Here is a 21447-nt window from a genome sequence, read left to right as displayed (position 1 = left end):
AATGATGATAATCCTGGGACTATATCATCCTTAGAAATCAGATAGGCTGTTTGGTTATTTTGCAAAGAATACACTAAAACTGATTGCTTTGTTGGACTTTAAATGACACCATTTTTAACTTCAAAAGACATATATGTATTCTTAAATATTTTGTCCTTAGAATGAAAATAGTTTAAAAAATTGCTTAGTATATACTTGATATTTTAACTTGAAAATAGTCACCATGACTTTTAGTAGAAAAGACTCAAAAGCTTTAAAAATTCACAAGCAAAAGCACTTCCTTTTATTATTATTTTATGTATCTTATTTCTATTTCCATGGAAACAGAATAGAAGTTGCAGCTAGAGGCCAGAAGTAGATTAGAAATCTTTCTTCTGACTTTGTTTGCTGTCTCCTGAGGTGATAGACTTTGCTAGTATTTTATGAGTGGAAAGGAAAGGACCTTCACAATTCAATGTTGTTTGTCAGATTCTTCAATAAATTAACATGTGCAAGAATTTATTCTTTTCCAGCAGAAATGATTGAATATTTGGGTCCCTTTTTCACAGAAAATGAAGCTAGAACACAGACAGTAGATTTTAATTTAGCTGTTGGACTTTAATTTTAATTGATGGTAAATATGAACAAGTTCAGGATATACATAAAATAAATAGAAAGACACTGTTAATCATTGAGTTGTGACCTTCTTATCTAAAATCAGCATAAATATATGCATAAAATTAAATGTAGTGCTGCAAGTGTGAGATAGTACACATGGCCTTTAAATTTAAGCTTACAATTTAACCTTAGAGATGACCTAACCTCTTCACCATAGCATTATGAAGTCATAGTTCTCTTGTCAGTATCATGTAATCATTCAAGTTTCCAATGACGTGTATTCCAAAAGTTTTTGTACTAACTGAATTAGAAATATTACACTTACATATTAAAAGTAAAAATTTAATTTATTTCAATAATCTGTGCTTTAATAACAAAAATAAATACATTGGAATGGTGTCAATTTTTATTATTTGTGGGAATAACAGTTCACTTGAATATACTTAACATTTTTTTCTCTCTTACTATATATCAATGTACTTATTCCTAAGGATAATTCTTCATATAAACAATATTTAATACATTACTCTCTTTTGACTGCATCCTAGGAATTTGCTAAAGTTACAATATGATACTCTTGAATGCTTTTAGAATTGCAAGAAATAATTTTAACTAGATTTTAAACTATAGAATTCATACCAGTATAAGTATATAGTTTATTCAATAGAAGTCTGTGTATAGGTCTTCTGATTCCAATGTGATGAACTAAAAATATGTTTAATGCAGCATGGAAATACACAAATTGGTTAGGGCTACAAATCTTCAAACTTTGTTTCAAATTGCTTTATTCTCATACACTCAATCTTCAAATTTCAAGTTTTCATCTTATAATGATGAACCCTTACAATTAATATTATAAAAGTACTTAGTGCATTATTTAAAAAAAAAAAACAAACATTCTCAGTAAAAACCATAAAAGGAACAGGAAGAGAGAGAGAATATTTGTGATTTTTTTGTGTGTGTCAGAGTTGCAATGCAACACAACTTCACTTGAGTAGAGATTTAAGGATGTGAGCACCAGAAAACATTGCTTATCTTGAAGAGCAACCCACCGAATGTGAAGTCAGTTCAATATTTTTGAAGGAGAGCTGAATTTCTGTTTGAGCAACACAAATTCAGGTTAGCATGGAAAATGCAAAAATGGTTACTGTTGTTTCAGGAAAGGTGTACTGTAGCCAGATTGGGCTAGAAGGGAGAATGAATTACTAATTTTAATTGACTAGTGGACCTTTGTGGGTATTAAGAACCATTGGTTTCCATGAGGTACTAATTACTATTTTAAATGCACATTCTTGAAAAAGGAACTCTGTTTGAGCATGAAGTTATTTCAGGAAAAGTTTTAAGCCTACATAGAATTAAAAAATAAAATCATGATAGAATTGTAATATTATATGATAGAAATAGTGAAAAGTACAAAGAACCTAATCTAACAAAATTACTGATGATGTGTAATTGTTTTTTTTAAAATATTTGATCATTGACATTCTCCCAAATAAATACACAGAGACTTATTCTTCCTTATGAATGCTTGTTTTAGTTGAATTATTTCTAGTCAAGTGTTCTTAAATTAAATTATTACCTCTATCTATTGCCTCTGGGCTATTCCTTTCTCTATTCCATATTTCTTTCATTACTTCTGTTGCTGGCTGTGGGACTGGATAGTTACCATTATTATAGTTACTGGATAGTTACCATTCTATTACTATTCATGACACCGTGAAGTTGACCCTTACAAAATGTGATGTAAGGGATCACATGATGATGGGAGATATGGAGCCTGAACCAGTCATTTTCTGTAACCAGGAAAGACCTACAGTATAGGGTCTAGGGATAGCAACACAGACACAAAATCTTCAACCAACAGTCTGTCCTTCCTACAAGATATAATTGGGTAAAGGTGACACAAAACTTTGAGAATAGCCAAGCGAGGACTGATGATATTTGTACCACGAGAGGGAGCTCACCTGTGACATTGTCTGAAGGGCCAGGAGCCAGATGCAGGACAGGCCAGAGATCTACTATAAAAGTACAACAAGAAAACCAAACAAGAAAACAAACAAAGTCAATGAAATAATTGCTGATGATACTCTCATATATGTTTAGACAAGAGTATGGCATAATCATCATCATAGAAGCCTCATTCAGCAACTGATGGAAGCAGACACAGAAACTTATGGCAAAACATTAGTTGGAGCTTGGGAAATCCTGCATAAGAGGGGAAGGATTGAAGGCGCCATAAGGATCAAAGTCACCACAAGAAAATGGCTCACAGTACAACTAAGTTGGATTCACAGGAACTCACAGAGACTGAACCTACCATTGAGAACTTGGTATGGACTGACTTAGGTCCTCTGAATATGTGTTATGTTATGGTGTTGGAGATTGGTCCTCTTGTGGGACCCTAAAAGTGGGAACCAGGCTGTCTCTTGATTCTAGTCTGCTTTGGGACCCTTTTCCTCCTACTGGGTTTCCTCATTTATCCTTAATATGACAGAGGTGCCTATTCTTATTACAGGAAGATATGCCATGTTTGGTTAATATTCCTGGGAAGTGTGCTATTTTCTGAAGGGAAAGGTGGATCTGGGGGAGAGAGAAGTGGAGTGGAGAGAATGGCCAGAGAGAGAAGGGAAGAGAAACTCTGATCACGATGCAATTTATGAGAGAATAATGAATAGAAAAATAAAAAGTAAGAAAAAGGTTAAAAAGAAACTCAGAGCAATAGACTGAAGTCATAATGCAGAAATAAGTAAAATGCCTTTTACAATTATAAATAGATACAAGAACAATTTAGGAAATAAGTGTCAAATAGTAGTTTTTACAGCTTTGAATTTTTTTAAAAAAGGTTTTTTTTTCCCTGAATATGATGTCAAGTGCGTAGAATCCTAGTATTTATGAGGGTGGGGGGGATAAAAACTGTGGTGTCAGCCTTGGCTTCATAGAGGCAGCAAAACTAAGATGGAAAAAAGCATCAAATGCCTACTTTTCAAAAGGAACCTTTGCACTGATTTTGGTAATGTCCTATTAAGATAATATTGATTCTTAGTTTTCATTTTTTCTATTTTATGCACATTCTATGATATTAAACTCAACTAACTCAATATAATATAGAATTTTAAAAACTGGATAATAAAAAGTCAAGGTAGGATAAGCAATATTAAGACTGATAATTTCTACTTTCTTTATAGTATCAATTGAATAAATACCAATAACATATGAAGCTATACTAAAAACAAATAATACTGAATTCCTTCTTTTATTTTTATTTTTCCATTCAATTATTTACACTTCCTTCCCTCCTCCCAATCCCCTTCTGCTCCCCCACACCTTCTCCTATGTCTCCCACCCTAGTTGAGAGAGGACAGGGAACCCTGCCCTGTAGGAAGTCCAAGTCCCTCCCCACTACATCCAGGCCTCGGTAGCTGTGCATCCATATGCACAAAAAGGGTCTCAAAAAGCCAGAACATGCCTTAAAAATAAGTCCCAGTGCCTTTATCAATAGCTTCTCAGTCAGCCCCCATTGTCAGCCACATTCAGAGAGTCCAGTTTGATCACATGCTCATTCAGACAAGGTCCAGCTGGATTTAGTGAACTCCCATTAGAACAGCACACTGTCTCAGTGGGTGGACCAACCCCTCGAGATCCTGACTTCCTTGCTTGTCTTCTCCCTCCTTCTGAATTTCAACTGGACCTTGGGAGCTCAGTTTGTTGCTCTGATGAGGGTCTCTGTCCCTATCTCCATCCATCGCCAGACAAAGATTCTATGGTGATATTTGAGATAATCATCAGTGTGATAGTGGGGCAAGGTCAGTACAGGCACCTTCTCCTCTGCTACCTAGGACCTAGTTGGGGACTTCCCCGTGGACACCTGGGATCCTCTCTAGAGCCAATTCTCTTGCCAACCCTAAAATGAATCCCTTAATGTAGGTATCTTCTTCCCTGCTCCTATATCTGCCCTTCCTCCATCTCCACCCTCCCACTCACCCAAGCTCTTGCCAGTCCTTCCCTTCTCCCTTCCCTCTCCCCCTCTCCCCTTCCTCCAACCTGAACCCCCACTCCTGTCCCCACTCCCATGCTCACAACTTTTGCCCTGCAATCTTGTTTGCTTCCAATTTCCACGAGGATCACTATATGTTTTTCTATATATGTGTTCACCTTGTTATTTGACTTCTCTGGGCTTGTAAATTATAGGTTTAATGACCTTGGTTTATGGCTAGTGTCCACAAGTGAGTGAGTACATACCATATTAATCTTTTTGGGTCAATATAATTTCAATATGTATAGCTCCACTGTGAAGTGGTTTCAGAATGTCTCCTTCTGGCTCTCTGAAGGAGACAGAAACAGATTGCTTGGATGTATAAGGTGATGATTGCAGGGAACTGAAAAGCAATCTGAAAGCTTCATCAGTGCTTAAGGGATATATGCAGATGTTAATATGCATGCAAACTTCCCAAGTCGTTAAACGTTCCTCTGATTCTCTATATGGAAAAGGGCTCTTTGTGTTTTTCTCACACCCTCAGTGATTCCATGACTTTCTCAGTGACTTTCATGCATGGAACATGATTGAGAAGCATCAGAGTACAGGATTAATCTGTACAAATTAGAATAGACTAATTCTAGTCTAGACTAGAATAATAGTTAGACTGCAGTAGTTGGTGAAGAGCAGTTGTATCAGTTCTGAGTCATAATTTAGAATCATCTGTATGAAGCTAATTAACCAACACAGACATAATAAACCCTATCTTCCTTTTATAATACTTATTTTGAGACATTTATATATAATATGCAATATAAATATTAATATATTTATGAAATATTTTAGAAGTGCTTAATCTAAAATAAGCAGTGTCTACAACTATTCCAGACATCTCCAAAACTGTACTTTTATTTGGAAAACAAGAATTTGATCAATATTTGCTTATATCACAATGAATCCAAATACCTGCTTTATAGAAGGGAAGAGTGACATCCCTCAGTTGCCTTCTGACCTTTACATATATTTTAGAGTATTCATGTGTCCCTCATGCAGCAAGGTAAAAATAAATTTTAAATTAAAAGCTATCATTCTGTAACCTTGCCCCTGCCTTGTTTCTCAGAATTAAGTGGAATTCTTATCATTGTTTCCAGTTATCAGCATTTTTGAATGATACATAAAATGATAAAATGATAGAGTGACATTTTGTGATGCACGTGTGTTGGATAATAATGTAATCATAATTTCATTATTTAAGTAGAAAAAACTTCTATTATTTAAATATATATTTGGTTTTGTTACCATAAAATATTACAATATCTTGTTTGCTATATTTTCAAGATATATAGCAAATTGTTAATTGTAATCAAATGATGCTAATACCAAAATTTCTAATTCCTATATAAATATAATACAAAATTCACTTATCAGCCTTTTGCTACTCTAACTTCTGATAGTTCAATCTTTTACTATTCCTCAAATTAGTAAGATCATCTGGTATTCTTTTACATTTTGTTTATTTTGCTTAACTTAATGATCTATACTTCCATTGTAATACAAGAGAATTTTATTTTATGGGCTATTAGCAATAGACTCTTAGTCCAGATTATGTGCAATTGGTTAATACTCTACCTGTTTCATTTTCTTGGTTACTTAGGATATTGATGTCATGAACATGGGAACACAGTCCTATCTCTTACAGACTGTGTATCTCCTTCATATATACAGGAGTTAAATTGTTAGACATATTGATTATTTTTAATTTAAGAAATTCCACACTGAATGTCACGATGTCTGAAATTCCTTTTCTTCTCTGTCTTTGACAGCACTTATTATCTCAATTATTTTGCATAATATTCATTTTCTACTGGAGTATGGCTTTATCTCCTATGGATTTGATTTTCATTGATGTGTCAGTTAGGGATGTGGATTGTCTTTTCATACATTTACTATTTGCCTGCATTCATTTGAGAAATTTCTAATCAGGTCTGTTGTCCGGTTCCAGTTTGATCAATTTGAATTTTTCTTTAATACTGAGACTTTAGTTTCTATTATATCCTAGATGTTAACCCTTTGTCTTTTATGTAGTTTCTGAGTATTTCTGTTAATTTCTCAGGCTGTCTTTCAATCTAAGAATGCCGGTTTTTCTGTTTGGAAGTGATTTTATATGTTGTAACCCAATTTATTTTGTTTTCCTTTTGTTTGTCATGCTTTAGGGTCTTGCCCCAAAATAACTTTATCCATTCATCAATATTGCTCAGATGATTATGCCAAGTTTGAGAATCATTGAAGTAGAAGGTAAAAGAAATAAAGAATCAGAGGTCAGTAGTAGTGAGAAAAGAAACGGTGCCTGAGGAGAGGTGTAGCCTCTACAGAGGAAGATGCATAGATCAAACTCACAACCCAGTGAAAGAAATTTTGCAGAGAAATGAGTAAAATGGGCAAGAAATACTGGACTGAATATTATTGCAGTCAGAGAGATAAACTGAACTCAGTTACACCGAAACCAAAATTTACTTTTCAGCCTCACAGGGTGCTAGAGGAAAAATACAAGCTCTTCCCTGTGAATTTGATCCGTGCTCATAACCTTTATCAGAAATAGGCTAGCACAATCCACAGCGATGGAGAAATGGGTATTTTCTCTGTTAGTGGATACAGTCAGAAGGATAATGTGCACATTTCTCACAGCCCCAGGCTGTAGCAGAATTAACAACAACAAATGAGAGAAAGAATTAACAACTAAATGTAAAGTAATGCTCTAAGAAAAAAGGAGTTTTGTTTGTCAACATGACATAGACTAGAGCGGCCTTGCAAGGGAGAACTGAGTTCTAACAATTGAGGAACTGTATTTATCACATTGGCCTATGGGCATTTTCTCAACTCAACATTGATGGAAGAGGGTCTGGCCCTGGAAGTATGGTTCAGAGTTTTATAAATCCATGCTGAGCATATCAGTAAGTAATTTTGTTCCATGGATTCTTCTTCAGTTCCTGTCTTTGAGTTCCTTTCTTGATTGTTATTCTCGTGATAATTAGCTATAACATATTTTCTAAAATTAGCCATCCCTTTTCCCATGTTGCTCATGGTCAAGATATTCATCAGAGCAACAGATGCAAATTAGAACATGAGGCCAGTAGCCCAGAGTAGGGACATATTTCTTTCATCTTTACTCAAACTGTAGGGTTTAGGTTGAAATGACCTACATTAAGAGCATAGTTCATTAAGTTGATTAATAATTCGGTTGCCAATTCTTGTTTAGTATTTATAATTAGTTTCCTCATAGGAAGTCTTAAGGCGTGTTCTTTTAGTCTTCCAGAACTTCAGATATCTGTGCTTCTGATCTTCCTTCCTCTGTGCATAAGTATTATTTCCTTGTTTTTAAATCATAATCTTGTTTTAGTGTGACTCTGCCAATTAATTTTGTTACTAGTGGTCCTAGTATTATGTTACTTTTTTCCCATAATCTTTAATACATTTGGGTATATTTTATGAAATTAGCTGTAATAGTTTTTTTTCCTGTCAGTTCACTATGAGGAACTGTCTTCTGGGTGATGAAACCCTCAAATATATATGAACATTCTTAGCTCTCTTCAGTTAAAAAATAAACTGTAAAATAACAATACTTTCTCAATAATGAATGAGATTTAAGTTTTCCTAAAACCCAGCATGCATTTCTCATATTTTTCCTGTTTTCTGAGCATACCAATATGGATTAATATTGCATCCTATATGAGAAACTCTATTTTTAAGATTATATTTTCCTACTTCTTTTTAAAACTCAGGTTGTGATAATACTGGGGCAAAATTAACTGTCCAAGGAGCCCTGAACTGTTCAGTGCAATTTATCTATTGTTTCCTGAAATGCTAGACCATGTATTGATTGGAAGGAAAGGGGATCAAGAATTGGACATGAAAACATTAATTAATGTTTAACATTTATATTCTCTATTTTTATAAGCTTCTGGTTCTCTCTGTGGGGTAGGTGTCAGGAAACAGTCATTGTGTTTATAATTGATCTAAGAGACATAGTCTCTATCATTGTTCTAAGTGTAAAGTCTTATTCCTGTTGATAAGGACAGGTATTATGATTACATTTCCAGAGAATTATATTCCCACTTATATGGCCCCATGGGACCAAGTAAATGTTGAGAGATTAGAGCTGGTGCTGGTGTTAGTGGAGCAGATTTATAATAAAACTGCTGTCATTGTAGTGAACAGAAAAATATCTTTTAGAGTTAAAGCAAATGAATCAAAATGCCCAGAAATTTATACAGCAATATTTATGTACAAGTTTAAATGTGCCATCATTTTTATTTTACAGTTATATGACCGAGTTGCCCTGGGCAAGACAAGCCATTTGATTTTCTGAGAGTGAAGATAAATTGGATAAATTCTTCATTTTCATACACTGACTCCCTTTTAACCCGCATGGCAACATAAATAAGACTTTGCAGGCTTATGCTCTTCTCATGCCAATGATGTTGGTTGCAAACCTAAAGAAATTTTAAATGAAGGAAAAGGTGGCTGGAGGAGTGAATCGTTAGAAAGCATTGGATGAGTAGCCATCCAATTAGTGCACAAGAGGGAAATGAGTCCCCAAGAATCCCCACTGCATCACTTCGGAAGTTTCTGACTAAAGGATCACTGAGGCTCCATAGGAGAGGAAGATCACTAGTGAGAGACACAAATCATTTTGTTTGCTTTTTGCACAAAACCAAGGTGATGTTTTCCTTTCTTTGTACTATTACATCATCAACTATAAATAGTAGATGCCGAATACACATGACAAGGTTATTGTTAAGTAGGATGTATGCTGATCTTTGAAATAAGATATAGATAGATGTAAGCACCAACCAGTTTCCTTCAGTTCATGTTGGGTATTGTATTTTTGTGATGAGCCATTCTTGTGAGAAAGACACCAAGAAGACAGGAGAAAATGGTCTAGACGATCAAGGGAAGCCTTTTAAGAGTACCCAGAAGAAAGGCAAGAAGGAAATTTCAGAGTGGAGGGGATTAGGAGATGAGTGGAAACTACTTCAAATCAGAATCTATTTTTAGGGTCTCTGTCTCTATCTCCACCCATCGTCAGACAAAGATTCTATGGTGATATTCAAGATAATCTTCAGCGTGATAGTGGGACAAGGACAGTTCAGGCACCCCCTCCTCCGCTGTCCAAAGACCTAGCTGGGGACATCCCCATGGACATCTGGGATCCCCTCTAGATCAAAGTCTCTTGCCAACCCTAAAATGGATCTCTTACTGTAGGTGTCTTTTTCCCTGTTCCTATATCCACCCTTCCTCCATCTCCACCCTTCCACTCCCCCAAGCTCTTGCCAGTCCTTCTCTTCTCCCTTCCCTCTCCCCCTCTCCCCTTCCCCAAAACTCACCCCCACCCTTGTCCCCACCCCCATGCTCACAGCTTTTGCCCTGAACTCTTGTTTGCTTCCAATTTCCAGGAGGATCTATATATGGTTTTCTTTAGGTTCACTTTGTTATTTGGCTTCTCTGGGCTTGTGAACTATAGGCTTAACGACCTTGGTTTAAGGCTAGAGTCCACAAATTCATCTTTTGGGTCTGGGCTATCTCTTTCAGGATAGTGTTTTCTATTTGCATCCATTTGCATGCAAAATTCAAGATGTCCCAAGGTCCAATTGAAAGGCAGAAGGAGGGAGAAGATGAGCAAGGAAGTCAGAACCACGAGGGGTTGATCCACCAACTGAGGCAGTGTGCCTGTTCTAATGGGAGCTCACCAAATCCAGGTGGATCAGTACTGAATAAGCATGTGATCAAACCGGACTCTCTGAATGTGGCTGACAATGGGGGCTGACTGAGAAGCCATTGATAAAGGCACTGGGACTTGTTTTTAAGGCATGTTCTGGCTTTTTGGGACCCTAGTCTATATGAATACACAGCTCCCTAGGCCTGGATATAGGTGGGAGGAACTTGGTTTTACCACAGGGCAGGATTCTTGGCCCTCTAAAAAGCAGGGCTGGAGAAGGAGGAGGGGGTGTGAGGAAGCAGGAGGGGATTGGGAGGAGGGAAGGAAGTGTAAATAATTGAATGAAAAAATAAAAATAAAAAAAGAATCTATTTTGAATTGTTTTCATAAGTAACATGCTTAAGTTAAGTTTAAATATAAATAAATTTATTTCTTTCATTAATTACCAAAGATTTCTAAATAGATCCATAAAATACAAATAACTTCCACTTATGTGTATCACTATATTTTTCTAATATCACATGGCAGTCTTAGTGAAATATAAAAAACCAGAGTTTACAACCTAATGGAAAGTATTACAATAGTTTCCTCATACACATTGTCTTCATAAGAAGATGTAGGGTACTAAAAAAATGCATCATGGTGGTGGTGGCACATGTCTTTGATCTTTGAATTTGGGAGGCAGAAGCAGATAGGTCTTGGAGGTCAAGGTCAGCCTGGTCTACAGAAAAAGTTCTAGGACAGTCAGAGCAATACAGAAAAACGCTGTCTTAGGAAAACAAAAAGGAGGAAAATAGTTCAAACTGGAAATATTTGTAAAAAAACAAGGAGTATTCTAAGATCTTGGCCCAGAGGAAGTAACATCAGAGGCAGATAAGAGGATCATAGTAGCCATGTGGACTGCTTTAGTGAAGAGCAAGCTCCTCTGATTGCCAGAGGCTGAGACAGCTGCTATCTAGGGAGACATGGTACGATAGACACATGGCTAATCAAAAGGCAGCCACATGAATAGTCTTTGGCTTCAATATGTTTGAATGTAGCCAAAAAGTCTAGGAGCAGCAAGGATTTGTTTTGTGCATAGTGTGTGTTCATGCCATCTGCTGGAAGGCAATCTTATATTTCTGTTACTTCACTTCACTTCCCAGCCTCAAAGCAAGTTAATAAATGGGTAACTAAACCCTGTGTGTATTCTTTGGAGAGAGGATGCATTCAAATGATCACCAGTAAGTAGGCATGTCCTTGCAGAATTTTTAAAAATGCAAATCAACTTCAAGGAGTTGTAAGGGTTAGTCTGCTAGGAACAACTTCTTGTTAACAACTTCTTGGAAGTCATTATTTTAAACATTTTATAGTGATTCTCATGGATTTTATCTATGGATAGCTTGAAGATGTCAAAAGTAGATTCATGTCAGAATCATGGATGTCACCTACAGTAAAGAATTGTACAGGGCAAATACAAAGAGTTTCTATAAACACTTTTTGTTGAACTTATTTTGTAAAGTATTGATACTGAATGAAAGAAAAATGCCTGCTGTATGATATTTAAAGTTTTTCACTGATAACTCTATAATAAAACCAAAGGAAATGTAGAAATATTTCATAAAATTAAAAATAAAGCTTCAAAATGGAAATGAATTTTGGAAAACATACAACAAGATGGGACAGGTGGATTTAATTTGCTCTTTCTTTCTGCTTTTTATTATTATATAGCAACACATTTACTTGATCATACCAAAGAACTCAGTGATAATTCAACATATTGTCAACTTATGCTTTATGAAACAAACATTTATAACAAATAAATGTTAGGTCAGGATGTCATTCTTAATGTCATCAACATTTCCTTATCTGCTGAGAATTATGGGAGACTGAAAAAAAATTTGGTGTGGGATCTGTCCATGTGTTGCTTTTATTGGTTAATGAATAAAGAAACTGTCTCAACCTGTGATAGGCAAAAGAATAGAGCTAGGTGGGAAAAACTAAACTGAATGCTGGGAGAAGGAAAGTGGAGAGAAAGACGCCATGAAGCCTCTGGTAGAGATAGACATGCTGGTAGGCAACAACCTCGTGGTGATGCACAGATTACTAGAAATGGGTTAAATTAATAAATAAGCGTTAACCAATAAGAAGCTAGAGTTAATGGGTCAAGCAATTCTTTAATTAATAAAGTTTCTGTATGATTAATTTGGTTCTGGATGGCCAGGACAAATAAGCAGACCCTCCTCCAACAAAATCAGTATTTCTGTCTCAGTACATAGGCATCCTTGTCTGTATACATGCACTCATTCGCACACACCAATTACACAATGCAGAATATGTTTTTATTGTGTGTGTGTATGTGTATATATAGCCAATAAAGGCCTCTGGCTATAACATAAACCTGCGTAATGAAGAAAAAATACATGTTGCAGAATAATTTGGTCATATTAGCAAAAGTACTGAAAGCTCTTAACTAAATTAATATTTTTGAAAAGGGAGAGGCGTAACTTCTCTAGGATCATAAACTATAGACTCAACGTCCTTTGTTTCTGGCTAGTATCTACCAGCGAGTAAGTACACACCATATTCATATTTTTGGGTCTGGTTTATCTCACTCAGGAGAGTCTTTTCTAATTGTATCCATTTGGATGCAAAATTCAAGATGTCATTGTTTTTTTTTTACCACTAAGTAGTACCCAAAGAAAAGCATATATAGATCCACCTGGAAATTGAAAGTAGAAGAGATCACATGACAAAATTTGGGGGCATGGGGATTGGGGATAGAAGAAAGGGGAGAAGGGGAAGAGGAGTGGAGAAGGCGAGGGATGGGGAGCGCTTAAGGGAATGGATAGTTGAGATGGAGGAAAGACAGATATGAGGGCAAGAAAAGAGATATCTGATTGAGGGAGCCATTTTGGAATTAGCAAGAAACCTGGTTCTAGAAAAACTCCCTGGAATTCACAAGAATGACCCCAGCTAAGACCCTAAGCAATAGAGAGGGTGCCGGAACTGGCCTTGGCCTGTAGTTACACTGATGATTATCTTAAATAGCACCATAGAACCTTTGTGTAACAACAGATGGGAACAGGACAGAGACCCACATCAGAGCACTGGGCTGAGCCTCCAAGGTCCAGCTGAAGAGCAGAAGAAGGGAGAGTATGAGCAAGGAAGTCAAGACCATGAGGGGTTCACCGACTGAGACAGTTTGCCCGAGTTAATGGGAGTTCACCATCTCCAACTGGACTGGGAATGAATGAGCATTCGATCAAACTAGTCCCTCTGAATGTGTTTGACATTTGGAGCAAACTGAGCTATCAATGACGATGGCTTTGGGATTTATCTCTACTGCATGTACTGGCTTTTGGGGATCCTATTCTCTTTGGATGTACACCTTGCACAACCTGGATGTTGTGGGGAGGGCCTTGGACTTTTCACACAGCAGGGTGCCTTGGCTTCTCTTTAGATTGGAGGTGGGTGGGGGAAGGGTAGGGGAATGGAGTGGGAGGGAAGTGGGAGGAGAAGAGGAAGTGGATATTTGGAATGGTATTTTTTAAGTATTAGAATAAAATAATAATAATAAAAATGCAAAAAAGGGAGAGGCCTAGAGTTAATGTTATAGTATTTATAAATATTTTATTATTCCTAGTTATTTCATTATTAATGTGAGTATTAAGAGTAACATGAATATTTCAACTTCTCATACAATTAAGAAATGCCTCAGTGGTAATTTCAAAATATTAATATATCTAGGATACAAATATAAATAATGTTTAAGAATATGATACTTTGACCAGTCAGAGAAGCTGGGCCAACTGGAGTTTTTCACTTCTCCCTCTTCTCCTCCAATTCAAATCCTAAATCACATGTCTAGGTCAGCATCAGGGTACCTGTTGTGGTTTCTCTTCACTTTTTGCTACCATTGCAAGGATACCAAGCATATTGGTGGAAAACAACATTTTCTCCATCCTGTGAACTCTCTTATACCTACAAAACTTACCCATCCCTATACCAAAGTATCAGCTCCATGTATGTGGTAACAATTTCAATCTAGAATCCTTATTGAACCCAATTAGCTGGATTATAAAAATTTCCATCTCGACAATTCATAAACACTGCACTCTCAAAAAGTCAAGAGAGGCCAATAGAAAGCAAGGAACAACACACACATCCAGCAGAAACAAGACCAGATTATAGTATCTAGAATTACAAACATCTGAAATTTAGAATCCTAGATGCTACTATAAAAACACAGACAGTAAGTCTTCTCTAAGACTCAGAAACCTTGCTACAGCAGGCCCTGAGAGACACCACATAGATGAAACAAATGACAGGGGCCTTCAAATAGCTTTCATGTCAAAAGAAGTCCCTAAGAGGAAATGAGAAAATTCTTTACAGAAATCTATGAAAATGCAAACAAGTTGTAGATTGAAATGAAAAAAAAAAACTGTTCAAGATCTCAATTGAATCAATAAATAAAAACTAAAGTGAGGGATAACTGGTAATGAAAGATTTAGGATCACAAATAGGAACTTCAGAAACAAGCCTCCTCGAATGTTTATAAAAATGCAAGAAAGAATGTCGGGAATTTGAGTTAAGATAGAAGAAATAGATAACTTCGTAAAAGAAAATGTTAAATGTCTAGAGCAAAACAAAAGAGACACTATGAAAAAAATAGTAAGAATAAAATAAAGGGATGAGAGCCAGGTCAAAGACACAGAAAGCATTTTCAACAAAACTATATAAAATGTTTCTCACAAAAGGCAGGTGATATCTATCAGAGTGGTATAAGAAGCAAAGAGAAGAACAAATAGACTGGCTCAAATAATAAATTCCTCTTGGCACATAATAATCAAAACACAATATGTATAGAACAAAGAAAGAATATTAAATGCTAAAAGGGAAAAGAATCAAGAAACATATAAAGGCAGCTCTATTAGGACAATACCTGTTTTCTCAATGGATATAACAAAAGCCACAACAGTCTGAACAGATATTTCACAAACTCTGAGGGACCATAGATGCCAGCACAGACAACGATACCCAGTACAACTGTCAGTCATGATAGATGGAAGTAAAAATTTCAATATTAAAATCAAATTTAAGCCATATCTACCTACAAATTTGGACCTAAGAGTCAATAAAAGGAAAACTTCACCTAAAGAAGTTACTGACCCACACCCCTATCCAAAAAAAAAAAAATAACACAAGGACTAAATAACACCAGACTGGAAAATCAAAAGAAGGCACAAATAAAAACACACAACACAACACAACAGCATAATAACAGTAATAAACAAACAGTTCTCATTGAAAACAATCAACAATGATATCAACTAACAATATAAACAAAAGCACGGCAAATAGAATGGATGAGAAAACCGAGTTCATTCTTTGTTGCATCCAAGAAGATAACACAACACAAAAGGATAAGCAATACCTTGGATAAAATGATAGAAATATAATCCAACTAAGTGAAATTAAATAGCAAGTGGTATAATCATTTTAATACCTGATAAATTAAACATCAAACCAAAACTGATCAGAAGAGACAGGGAAGGACACTACATACTCATCAAAGAAAAATTTAGCAAAAGGACATTGCAATCCTTAATATAAGTCAACCAAACAGGAGAGCTCCCAGTTCATAAAAGAAACACTACTAAAGCTTAAAATACATATTGACCTGCACATGGTGATAGTGACAGACAACAAATACTCCTCTCTCATCAATATATTGGACATAAAGACAAAAACTAAGAAGAAATTCTGCAGCTAACTGTGAGTATAAGCCAGCAGAACCTAACAGACATTTTCAGAAGATTGACTCAAACACAAAATAATTTACCTTTTTCTTAGCACCTCAGTTTGGAAATTTACTCCAAACTGGGCATATACTTGGACCACAAATCTCACAGGATGGAATAAAATTGAAATAACTCCATGCATCCCATCTGACCACCACATACTAAGGCTGAATATCAACAATAACAGAAACAGCATAAACTTTACAAACTCATGGAAACTGAATAAAAGTCTACAGAATGAAAAATGGGTCAAGAAAGATAGAAAGAAAGAAATTAAGAGTATATAGAATTCAATGAAAATAAATACCCAACATATCCAAACTTACAGGAAACAGTAAAAGTTGTTCTTAAAGCATGTTCATAGCACTAAAAACTTACATAAAAATGGAGAAATAGCATGCTAGTAATTTAAAGTTTCCCACCTGTATGTGCTAGAGCAAAAAGGAGTAATCAATTTCAAGGAATAGAGAACATGAAATAAACTGATGGCCAAAATCAATAAAATAAAAAGAAACAAAAATGTAAATAATCAATGAAACAATAAGCTGGTATTTTGAGAAAATCAAAAATATTGAGAAACTTTTATCCAAATTAGCTACAAGGCAGTGTGAAAATATCCAAATTAAGAAAATTAGAGATGAAAAGGAGGATGTAACAGCAGACCATAAGGAATCCCATAAATTCATACGTCCATGCTTTAAAAATCTGTACTTTATCAAATTTTAAAATCTAAAACTAACAGATAATAGATAATTTTCTCAACGCATATCATTTATCAAAGTTCAATCAGTATCAGAGAAGAAATTTAAACATACCTACAACACCTAGTAAAATGGCAGCAGTGATTAAAAGTCTCCCAACCAAAAAAAAAAAATCTTGTGCCTTTCTTGGGATTTTTATTTTATGTTTTTTGTTTTGTTCTATTTCAATGAATATGCTTTTGTTTTATCTGATTCTTTTATTATTATCACTGAGAAGCCCATTTATTTTTTTTAATGAGAGACAGAAAGAAGGTGGATAGGAACAGAAAGGGAAGTTAGGAGAAACTGGAAGGAGTTATATGGAAAAAAAAAACTATTTTCAATGAAAAAAATTTAAAAAAGAATCATAGTGATCAACCTCATTTCAGGAGAACGATACATTTTCTAGAGAGTCACAGGAACTGGTCCTCCTTACTGGATCAATAGTTATCACACAGATGGTGTGTCACAAAGGGGAAACTCGCAAGCTGCAGTGATACTTACAGAACTGCAGATGTACAACTCAATAGACCATTTCGATCTTTTCACCCTCTGACTTCTCGCCCCCCCCCACACACAAACCTTCCATGTACTCAGAGTTCTTTATATGGTCAATAGAACAATTGAGTGCCCATTTTACAATTATGTGATTTATAATAAAAAAAATTTTTCTTGATATATAAAAAGTGACTATTACAAATTTCTGATATAGTAGATTTTCATTATTAGCCTATAATAGTAAGTATTTATATTAACCTTTTCTCTTAGGTCCAGTATCACAAAAAACCATAATACCATAATTTATTAAAGATCTGCCTGCCTCTTCCTCCTAAAGATATGTGTCTCTATTACCCAGCTTATAATATGAATTTTATAAGCCATATAGAAGAATATATGCAAATATTCATATTATATATCCAGATAATATTTTAGTTTATGGACATTGTTGTAAATTCAATAAAAGTTCAAATAAATAACTATATTACATGAAAATATTCCTAGAGGTAACTTAATTAGTAAACTTTCCATGTTAAATTGAAATAAATTATATTAAAAAGTGGGTTCCAACCAACTATAAAAAGTTATACTTATTTTACGAATGCATCCAGTAGTTGATACTTGATTGTTACATTGTGATGCAGCAAAATAAAATATATATAGAAATATATATATATATATATTCTAACTAATACACAAAGGAATCTCCATGTATCAAATATAACATGGTAAATGATATAATACTAGACATATTATCGAAACTTAAACTATATTAAGTAAAATAAAATCTGACAATAGCTGAAACATTTTTATGTATTTATCCCTCAGCAATCTCCAAAAAGGCAAACTCTCAGAGTGGACTGTTTAATTACCTCACCTCTGGCACTTTGGCACAAGTTCTTTGCTTGTTTTAGACCAGCGGAATGATGACAAGACAAACATTTTCACTCGTCTGAGCTGAAGGAGGGAAAATAATAAAACACCTGAAGCAGCTGGCTGAGAAGATCTATGATGTATAGAGTCAGACACAGGGAGTGAAGAAACAATTAGACTGTGATGAATTTATTTTTGAGTCTTTAACTAAAAGCTGGTCTGCACATGTTTTAATAGAAACTCAACTAGTGCTTGTTGAAAAGGGAAGAAAAATGTTTGGGTGATATGAAGAGATCTGAGAGTTCTGACCCAGTGAAAAAGGAAACTGACGCCAAAGAGTTTCGACTGAGATAGCTAGAACATTTAGTCTTAGAAAAAAAATGAGCATTCCTTAGAGTAATATCTGCTTACAAAAGCAATGAAAAACTAGCAGTTAAGAATCTATGTTAAATAAGATTTACAGAGGCATCAGATATAGATAGGGCAAACTATAAGGCCAGAGGAATTTAGTAAACACTCTATGGTTTCAACAGATTCAACCTCTGTTAAAAATAAATCCAAGTAAGATTAAAATGATTAGCCAATAATAATTGCCTGTTTAAAAGTGGATCCAACACACTTCTTAAAAATAGAATACATTCTAATCTTTACAACATTGATTTACAATGCAAAGCACACTGCCAAAACTCCTACATCTATCAACAAATAAAACAAACAATAATATGACATGCATACCAGGTGAACAAAAATAAAGCAAACTGACTCTGAGGAAAATCACAATTTAAAAATAGAAAATAGTAAAGTATATAGGGGTAAATATGTTGAAAAACTCAATGAAATATGAAATCAATGAATACCTATATCAATAAATCAAGTATGTATGGTTAACCAAGAATGTCTCAGTAAGAACTTTTGATAATTTAGTAGAAAATTCACTGGAAGAATTAAAATTAGAGTAGTTATAATAGATCACTGAACTTAAAAAAATACTCACAGAACTAATTCACTTTCAAGGAAGTGAAACTATTAAGTAAAAAGAGAAATAAATGAAAGGACTAGTAGGGCAGTGTTAGGCAGTAGAAAGTATGTTTAATTAAAATCTTCTGAGGAGAGAGTAGAAATGAGACAGAACATTTTATTTTAAAAATGACCAAAATCCTTTATGTACTTGACGAAGAATTTTAATTTACTGATTCAAGATATTGAATGAATTCAACATCACAAAATTCTAATAACTTATACAGAAGCATAACATTTTCCTGCTAAAAAATAAAAGTAATGCTAAAGCAGATAAAACACAAAATGTATGTCAAGGTACCACAACGTATATTGGGTACGGTAAAAGATAAAAGGCAATGCCAGAACATATTTTTAAAAATACTGAAAAATTCCTCTGTAAAACATCCAACAGAATAGTACCAGTTTAAACAAAATGAACACATTGTTAAACTGTGCTTATAAGGAGTGTTTATAGTAAAACATCTCAATCCTCCTAAGATTCTGGGTAAATACAAGGTGAGTTTTTGCACTCATTTTCAGTACCTTGGGTCAGCTTACTTCAGTTCCAGTGCACAGGACCACGTTAAACAGTGGAAAATAAATTCAAATAGATCGCATGCTCAGTCTAACAATATTAGAAACAATAAAACATGTATAGTACATTTTCTGAAAATAACAAAGTCAATTGAAAGTCAACCTAAATGTTGGTGATTAAATGGATATATTTCTAAATCATGCAGATGTCAAGCAAAAACTTGCAAAGGAACGAAATTTATTGAAGTAAAGGAAAACAAAAGCACAAAATCTCCTATTTGTAGGTTATAGCTATGGTGGTAGTTTCATTGAAATTACTGGCATTATATAATGATATTGTGAACTATAAAAGTGATTAAATAATTATGATTTACTCCATATTTGCTGAAAATTTTGTAGAAAATTCAGAATATGTCATATTTTTAAATGTAAAATATCGAAAGGAAAATCATAATGTACAACTTTGAAGTAAGCCTAGAATTATAGAAAATGTTAAGAGTATGTTCTGTCTACAAGATATGCTAATACAATGATAACACAGGAATCATGAGTGTATCCAAACAATGTCTGATATGATTTAAGTGCACTCCATGATATGAGACCCATACCCAACACTGGCTGAGCAAAAACAAGAAACTGTATATCTCAGAATAGTAGGATAAAGCCAGATAAAACTAGATTAACAGCACCCCCAAACAGTAGAAAGCAGTGTGGACAAATCTACACCCATATTCCCAAATATTGTTTGTGAGTGTTTCTTCAAATTTAAAGGGAGAAATGCTATAGAGATGAATAATTTGCATTGGTATGGATTTTGGTTTATTTATACAAATTTAAGGTCAATTTTGTTATATGTATATGTATTTCTGATCTTGATTAAGGTATTTTGATTGTGTAGCTCATTTAAAAATGTAATATATAATTAGTAAATACAGGTTAATAGATAATCATCTATAATGTCAAGCTCGTAGTCATGTTAGTAAGATTTTTCTAGATGTGCATAGATACATTTCAGATGGATAGGCCTTCTTCATATCTTTCAAAGACTAGAGAATATGGCATTTAGAATGTTTTAAGAACTTAGGACTTTCTATGACAGTGAGGTACATCTGCTCCTGGCAGCAGGAATTACTTTGATAGGAAGATGGGCATCAAAGAGGCTCCTTAACCATTGCCTTGCCTGAACTGCTTAACCAGACATGCAGGACCTGCAAAGAAATGACTACTGAACTTGCCTAAAGGTGAGATGATACTTCAGGGTTCCTGCTTCATGAAAGAGCTTGCAAGACATACTGCAGGATAAAGAAGAAAGTGCCTGAACTGTCTTTGAAATTTCCTGCTTCATGGAAAAGTCTGCTGGATACTATGGAACTGTGGGCTGAAGATGGATGCCCCAATGGTACAGAAGAAATTTGGGTAATTGTTCAGGCAGCAAGATGTCTCTATCAATTCTAGAATTTTGGAAGTTGCTTGCAATGCACTTCCTGTTTGTTTACGTAATATTATATCCTTCTGGAGTCTTTGATGGAGTCGAAGAATTTATAGTTATAGTTTTCCTTAGTTATGATAAAAATAAAGTAGACCTAAATATTGTAACTATAATTCTTGCTTGATAACTGCTTTGTTATTTGTAATTTTATTACGTTAAAGATAAAGTTTTCCTTTTTTTGAAACAGAAATGGGGAAATGGTATAGGAGGTACTTCTGTCTTGGTGTTGCTTTCATTGGTTAATA

This window comes from Myodes glareolus, chromosome 16 (assembly GCF_982192425.1).
Source record: "Myodes glareolus chromosome 16, mMyoGla1.1, whole genome shotgun sequence".
Classification (NCBI taxonomy): domain Eukaryota; kingdom Metazoa; phylum Chordata; class Mammalia; order Rodentia; family Cricetidae; genus Myodes; species Myodes glareolus.
Note: the sequence above shows the minus strand (reverse complement) of the source record.